Source organism: Salvelinus namaycush, chromosome 8, assembly GCF_016432855.1.
Source record: "Salvelinus namaycush isolate Seneca chromosome 8, SaNama_1.0, whole genome shotgun sequence".
In the NCBI taxonomy this organism is placed as follows: domain Eukaryota; kingdom Metazoa; phylum Chordata; class Actinopteri; order Salmoniformes; family Salmonidae; genus Salvelinus; species Salvelinus namaycush.
In genome coordinates this window covers 31047177-31053652 of record NC_052314.1, presented here as the reverse complement: position 1 = coordinate 31053652, position 6476 = coordinate 31047177, and the positions used below count along the sequence as shown (strand labels likewise).

At 40.5% G+C, this 6476-nt stretch overlaps 1 protein-coding gene across 2 annotated transcripts in view; it reads left to right on the top strand.

Moving 5' to 3' along the window:
* The first annotated feature begins 272 nt into the window (after window positions 1-272).
* LOC120052610 (zinc finger protein 644-like) overlaps window positions 273-6476 on the top strand; it is a 43288-nt gene continuing 37084 nt past the window's right edge. For both annotated transcript variants that reach the window (XM_038999621.1, XM_038999620.1), the window contains exons 1-2: window positions 273-378; window positions 2184-2233. The gene's annotated coding sequence lies outside the window, so the exon portion shown is untranslated. The remainder of the gene's footprint in view (window positions 379-2183; window positions 2234-6476) is intronic.

Sequence of the window (6476 nt, the reverse complement as noted above, 5' to 3'; positions counted from 1 at the left end):
ACCATCTTCCAAACTCAATTTAACCCAACGATTTTTCTACAGTGATCTGGGTCTGGGATGATCCATATTTTGAATAGGGGAAGGTTCGTTTTGTTGAGATCATTGCCATAATTAAATTGAGCAGGAGTGGAATAAAATACAGATTCTATGACATGTTCATGGCATTTTGCAGTATCAACGAGAGAGAAGTCCCATGCGCTGTGCTATTCAACTGACATTAAAAAAAAATATCTCCGCTGCGAAAATACCTCTCAGATTATAGTTTAACCTGCAGAATTTTAAGCAAAATGGCGACAGTGTAGCGGATGGAGGACGAAAAACGTAATGTCAAGTGTAATGACAAACGTTCCAATTGTTATTGTTTTCTGCATTGGGAAGGTAGGTCTCATGCTTCTATACACACGTCTATAGGCAATTGATTAGTATATTGACGTATCGGGTGTTGTCATGTTGATAGGTTCGTGGTAGCTCTTGGTTTTATTGCGCAGGGAACATAGCGGGGACACACTGGCACCATACTGGCATAGAGATGATTTAACGCAAGACGCTGGGCTCGACATTCATAATGGACAGTATCTGATGTATTTGACTGCCATTCACAAATGTATGCACTCCATTGTTTAAGTCCTGACTGTATTGTAGTTAAAAAAAAAAAAGTTTTTTAAATTTAACCTTTATTAACAACAAATTATTACATTCTTATTTACAATGACGGCCTACCGGGGAACAGTGGGTTAACTGCCTTGTTCAGGGGCAGAACGACAGATTTTTACCTAGTCAATTCGGGGATTTAATCCATCAATTCTTCGGTGACTGGCCCAACGCTCTAACCACTAGGCTACCTGCCGCCCGCTACAGTAGTTGAGCACCATTCCAAAAGTTTTTAGCTTTCTTTTACTCAATACATTCGTTCTTGTTTCTGTAGCCTACTCAATGGGAATGTAGCCATTTTCACATTTCCATAAATTCATAAAATGTTTGGGAATGAAGTAAAGGCATTTGTGAAAATTCTATAGCAATATAGATTGGGAAAGCGGCCGTGCATTTAGACAATTAATAGACACTGCAGTAAATAAAACCTAATAAAAACACCTGTCTTGTCCAGTACCAGAGGCTACCCAGACCAGTGAGCCATAGCCAATCAAAGCTACAGTAGGCCTTTATGCAAATAAGCCATTTGCCATACTGGCCTGCCATATTTCACTTTGAACTGGACTGTGTTTGTTTACAGACAGTTGCAACAGCGTAACTTTAGATCATTAGAATGCATTCGCCAAAAGCCACAACATGAACCAGAATGGATTTCTGCAAATTTCTGCAATGCAGGTGCTTCTACACCTGCATTGCTTGCTGTTTGGGGTTTTAGGCTGGGTTTCTGTACAGCACTTTGAGATATCGGCTGATGTAAGAAGGGCTATATAAATACATTTGATTTGATTTGAAATATGTAGCACTGGAGTCTTCTCACATTTGGAAACGTATTGATCAAACAACCATGAAAAGGTAGGCTCGCTCTCCCTCAGTTATGCACATCAACAAAAACAAGATCAACAACTAATACTAACAAGAGTGAGATGAGCTAAACTCTAACGAGGGAACATTAGATGAACCCTCTGAAACTTTTTCAGCCAGTTGGCCGTCAAAATTGCACTTATAAACAATCGGGAATAGTGTGTTTTTGCAGCTTGCCTGCCAATGCATGCTTATCCCAACCCACGTTTTGACAACTGAATGGGAATTTGCCTGCATCGATATAGGGAATAGGGTGCCATTTGGAACACATTCTGAGTCTGTAGGCACTCATACTGCTATAAATGAAGAGGCCAGGGACTACTTTAATGGGAGGACACTGCCCTGATTTAGTAGCTGCAGAGAGAGATACGATTTGTGTAATCTTTAGGAAGGATATAGTACTAAGAACATTACATATAGAACAAAACTATTAGTGGCAAAAGGAAATAAGGGCAGAAGGATTGAATGATGTGGCACACATTGACAATATTTTCTTAGTATAAACCATTGAATCTAGGAAATGTCCTATTGAAGCTACTTAAGTAGCCAACACTGCCATTGACCATTGCCATTGAGGAAACATTTCTGTATCACTTTTATCATGCAAGTTATGATACTGTGTTATATTAGTGTATGAATACATAAAGAAAATGTTTATTTCTTTATTACAGGTGGGTTTTCAGAAGACCGTAGGGTGGAACCAATGGTTTGTAATAGACTGGTAAGTAATGACTGCTTTGGAATCATCTATTAGTAAACCATTACCATTAGGGTATTCCACAATGCTTTTTACATTTGTATCACAAACCATTTTTGAGAAATTTTTGATGAAAGGGGCCATTTTAGACCTATACATGCCTCCTGTAAGATCTTATGATCCGTGAACCGTATATGATACAGACAACATCTTGGTGTCAATTATAAGGACACAAGGCGAGACCCAGATGCAGACACGGGAGGCAGATGGTTTGAGTCTTTGATATTTATTAATCACTCCAAAAGGGGTAGGCAAGGGAATAGTCGTGGACAGGCAAAAGCTAAAAACCAGTTCAGAGTCCAGGAGGTACAGAGGGACAGGCAGGCTCGAGGTCAGGGCAGGCAGAATGGTCAGGCAGGCGGGTACTGAGTCCAGAAAACAGGCAAGGGTCAAAACCGGGAGGACTAGCAAAAATAGAATAGAAGCAGGAGTATGGGAAAACACGCTGGTTGACTTGAAAGACATACAAGATGAGCTGGCACAGAGAGACAGGAAACACAGGGATAAATACACCAGGGAAAATAAGCGACACCTGGGCGGGGGACAATCACAAGGACAGGTGAAACAGATAAGGGTGTGACAGTCAATATACTCCTTATAGTGTGCTATAACACGTGGAATATGTCTGGATTCTGAAATACACATTTTCGCATTAATTTATTAAACATTACAAATATTAATATGAATATATCAAAACAACCTTTTTTGATTTAGCTTATTTTTACACGTATTGTTTGGAACAATATACTATTTAAACACATAACATTTCCAGAGTGGGCTCTCTGGTACTTACAACTAAATTACCAATTTTATACATAGAAATGTACATTATAGGTCATTTAACCAATCACAGCCGTCCTTTAGGATTGCACGTTCAGAAACTCACCAGTAGAGCGAGTTCCCTTTGAAACCATTTACCATTCACTGTGTTGGTGTTGCTCATAAAATGTATCGTCAGAACTTCAGAATTAGAAGAGAGCCCACTCTGGAAATTGTATGTACTTGTAGACTATTTAAAAAAAAAATATATATATATATTTCACCTTTATTTAACCAGGTAGGCTAGTTGAGAACAAGTTCTCATTTGCAACTGCGACCTGGTCAAGAAAATGCAAAGCAGTTCGACACATACAACAACACAGAGTTACACATGGAATGAACAAACATACAATCAATAATACAGTAGAGAAAGTCTATATACAGCATGTGCAAATGAGGTAGGATAAGGGAGGTAAGGCAATAAATAGGCCATGGTGGCGAAGTAATTACAATATAGCAATTAAACACTGGAATGGTAGAATGTGCAGAAGATGAATGTGCAAGTAGAGATACTGGGGTGCAAAGGAGCACGATAAATAAATAAATACAGTATGGGGATGAGGTAGTTGGATGGGCTAATTACAGATGGGCTAAGTACAGGTGCAGTGATCTGTGAGCGGCTCTGACAGCTGGTGCTTAAACCTTGTGAGGGAGATAAGAGTCTCCAGCTTTAGTGATTTTTGCAGCTCGTTCCAGTCATTGGCAGCAGAGAACTGGAAGGAGAGGCGGCCAAAGGAAGAATTGGCTTTGGGGGTGACCAGTGAGATATACCTGCTGGAGCGCGTGCTACGGGTGGGTGCTGCTATGGTGACCAGTGAGCTGAGATAAGGCGGGGCTTTACCTAACAGAGACTTGTAGATGACCTGGAGCCAGTGGGTTTGGCGACAAGTATGAAGCGAGGGCCAGCCAACAAGAGCGTACAGGTCGCAGTGGTGGGTAGTATATGGGGTTTTGGAGACAAAACGGATGGCACTGTGATAGACTGCATCCAATTTGTTGAGTAGAGTGTTGGAGGCTATTTTGTAAATGACATTGCCGAAGTCGGGGATCGGTAGGATGGTTAGTTTTACGAGGGTATGTTTGGCAGCATGAATGAAGGATGCTTTGTTGCGAAATAGGAAGCCGATTCTAGATTTAATTTTGGATTGGAGATGCTTAATGTGAGTCTGGAAGGAGAGTTTACAGTCTAACCAGACACCTAGGTATTTGTAGTTGTACACATATTCTAAGTCAGAACCATCCAGAGTAGTGATGCTGGACGGGCGGGCAGGTACGGGCAGCGATCGGTTGAAGAACATGCATTTAGTTTTACTTGCATTTAGCTGCCAGTAATGTATTTTAGCTGCCGGAGGTAAGTTTGTAAATTCATTTGGTCAAGCTGTGTAGCCTATTGATTCCTTCTTGATGAATAAATAAAACATGTGTGGATTGTTTCTCTGTAATACTAGCCACCAATCAATTTTATGAAGTTGACTTTAGCTAGCCAGCTAGATAGGTTCCCAATCTTCCAACCTCATCACTAGCTACCAAGCCATTTCAGACTATCAATCAAGTTAGAGTAGCTTGTTTAACTATCATAACTAAGATTACCTATGCAGAAAAATATACATATTTTTGTATATAGAATTAGGGATAATGATTTTGGGTTTAGATTGCAGGAAAAGCTGTTTCAGGTGTTTGAACAATGCAAAATTCTCCAACTTCCAGAAGGGGGCACACTACCCCCATTCCATCCTAATGTACTTCATACCCCCTCTAAATTAATGGGTGCATGACACCACTGAGAGCACACTATAATGACTATAATGACAACAAGATGTTGTTTGTATCATCTACGGTTCACGGATCATATGGTACCACAGGAGGCATGTATAGGTCTAAAAAGGGCCTAAAATGGCCACTTTCATCATGATGAACATCAAACTAACTTTTAATAATCAATTGCACACAAGGTCCAATCACAATTTGACTTCCTCTCTTAATGACACATACATATACAGGTTTTTGGAGTGGTGCTGCCACACTGGGCACCCGGGGAGTTGTTGTGGGGGGGTTAAGGTCCTTGCTCAAGGGTACAACGTCAGGCACTGGCATCTAGGATTTGATACCGGCAACCCTCGGGTTGCCAGCGCACTTCCCACCAGATCCGGGATTTGAACTTGCAACCCTCCGATTTCTGGCTGGCCTCTTTAACCGCTAGGCTATCTACCGTCCATGATTGTCATCATAATTTTCTATAAAATAGATTGTGATACTAATGTAAAAAGCATGTCAATCATACTTCCTCCCAATGAAGTTTCAATGTGAGAATTGCCTGAACAATCTGAGATACCATAAATATTTTCCGCTCCTGCTGGCATGGAATTGCCCATTAGTAAAATTTACAGTACCAGTCAAAAGTTTGGACACACCTACCTATTCCAGGGGTTTTCCTTTATTTTTACTATTTTCTACATTGTAGAATAATAGTGAAGACATCAAAACTATGAAATAACAAATATAGAATCATGTAGTAACCAAAAAAGTGTTAAACAAATTAAAATATATTTTATATTTCAGATTCTTCAATTACTACCCTTTGCCTTGATGACAGCTTTGCACACTCTTGGCATTCTCTCAACCAGCTTCATGAGGTAGTCACCTGGAATGCATTTCAATTAACAGTTGTGCCTTGTTAAAAGTTAATTGTGGAATGTATTTCCTTCTTAATGCGTTTCAGCCAGTCAGTTGTGTTGTGACAAGGTAGGGTTGGTATACAGAAGATAGCCGTTTTGGTAAAAGACCAAGTCCATATTATGTCAAGAACAGCTCAAATAAGCGAAGAGAAATGACAGTCCATCATTACTTTAAGACATGGTCAGTCAATCCGGAAAATGTCAAGAACTGTGAAAGTTTCTTCAAGTGCAGTCTCAAAAACCATCAAGTGCTGTGATGAAACTGGCTCTCATGAGGACTGCCTGCTGCAGAGGATAAGTTCATTAGAGTTACCAGCCTCAAAAATTGCAGCCCCAATAAATGCTTCACAGAGTTCAAGTAACAGACACATCTCAAAATCAACTGTTCAGAGGGGATTGCGTGAATTAGGCTTTCATGGTCGAATTGCTGCAAAGAAACCATTACTAAAGGACACCAATAAGAAGAAGAGATTTGCTTGGTCCAAGAAACACGAGCAATAGACATTAGACCGGTGGAAATCTGTCCTTTGGTCTGATGAGTCCCAATTTGAGATTTTTGGTTCCAACCGCCGTGTCTTTGTGAGACGCAGAGTAGGTGAACGGATGATCTCCGGGTGTGGTTCCCACCGTGAAGCATGGAGGAGGAGGTGTGATGGTGTGGGGGTGCTTTGCTGGTGACACTGTCTGTGATTTATTTAGAAGTCAAGGCACAC